This window comes from Sciurus carolinensis, chromosome 5 (genome assembly GCF_902686445.1).
Source record: "Sciurus carolinensis chromosome 5, mSciCar1.2, whole genome shotgun sequence".
NCBI lineage: Eukaryota > Metazoa > Chordata > Mammalia > Rodentia > Sciuridae > Sciurus > Sciurus carolinensis.
The window spans coordinates 99,997,613-99,999,462 of NC_062217.1; positions in this window are offsets into that span (position 1 = coordinate 99,997,613).

A 1,850-nucleotide genomic window follows, 5' to 3' on the forward strand; every position below is an offset into this window, starting at 1 on the left:
AGGCATTGAATGAACGCACCAATCGACAGTTAAAAGAGCAAATTCAGGAATCAAAAGATCATTTCAATAAAGAGTTAGAGATATTGAAAAAAAACCAAAGAGAAATCCTTGAAATGAAGGAAACAATAAACCAAATTAAGAACTCCATAGAAAGCACAACCAATAGGATAGAACACCTGGAAGACAGAATCTCAGAAATTGAAGACAAAATATTTAACCTTGAAAACAAAGTCGAACAAACAGAGAAGATGGTAAGAAATCATGAACAGAATCTCCAAAAACTATGGGATATCATGAAAAGGCCAAATTTGAGAATTATTGGGATTGAGGAAGGCTTAGAGAAACAAACCAAAGGAATGAACAACCTATTCAATGAGATAATTTCAGAAAATTTCCCAAATCTGAAGAATGAAATGGAAAATCAAGTTCAAGAGGCTTATAGGACTCCAAATACACAAAATTACAACAGACCCACACCAAGGCACATTATAATGAAAATACCTAACATACAAAATAAAGACAGAATCTTAAAGGCTGTGAGAGAAAAGAACCAAATTACATTCAGGAGGAAACCAATACGGATATCAGCAGATTTTTCAATCCAGACCTTAAAAGCTAGAAGGGCCTGGAATAACATTTTTCAAGCCCTAAAAGAAAATGGATGCCAACCAAGAATCTTATACCCAGCAAACTTACCTTCAGATTTGACGACGAAATAAAATCCTTCCATGATAAACAAAAGCTAAAAGAATATACAAAAAGAAAGCCAGCATTACAGAACATTCTCAGCAAAATATTCCATGAAGAAGATATGAAAAACAAAGAAGCAAATCAGCAAAGGGAGGATCTATCCTAAAGGAACTCTCAAATTAAGAGGAACCAAGTCGTGTCAAAATAAGCAAATAAATGAATAAAATGAGTCAAATGACCGGGAATACAAACCATATCTCAATAATAACCCTGAATATTAACGGCCTGAATTCATCAATCAAAAGACATAGACTGGCAGATTGGATAAAAAAGAAAGATCCAACAATATGTTGCCTGCAAGAGACTCATCTCATAGAAAGAGAAACCCAAAGACTAAAGGTGAAAGGATGGGAAAAAACTTACCATGCACATGGACCCAGCAAAAAAGCTGGGGTATCCATCCTCATTTCAGATAAAGTGGACTTCAAGCCAAAGTTAATCAGAAGGGATAAAGAAGGACATTTCATACTGCTTAAGGGAACCATAAATCAGCAAGACATAACAATCATAAATATCTATGCCCCAAACAGTGGCTCACCCATGTATGTCAAACAAATCCTTCTCAATCTCAGAAACCAAATAGACCACAATACAATAATACTAGGTGATTTTAACATGCCTCTCTCACCACTGGACAGATCTTCCAAACAAAAATTGAACAAAGAAACCATAGATCTCAATAACACAATCAATAATTTAGACTTAACAGACATTTATAGAATATACCATCCAACGAAGAGTGAATACACTTTCTTCTCAGCAGCACATGGATCCTTCTCTAAAATAGACCATATATTATGCCACAAAGCTAATGTTAGCAAATACAAGAAGATAGAGACACTTCCTTGTATTTTATCAGACCATAATGCATTGAAACTAGAAATAAATGAAAGAGTAAAAAACAGAAATTACTCCAACACCTGGAGATTAAACAATATGCTATTATATGAGGAATGGATAACAGAAGATATTAGGAAGGAAATTAAAAAATTCCTAGAGGTAAACGAGAACAAAGAAACATCGTATCAAAATCTCTGGGACACTATGAAAGCGGTACTTAGAGGAAGATTTATTTCATGGAGCGCATTTAATAAAAGAAG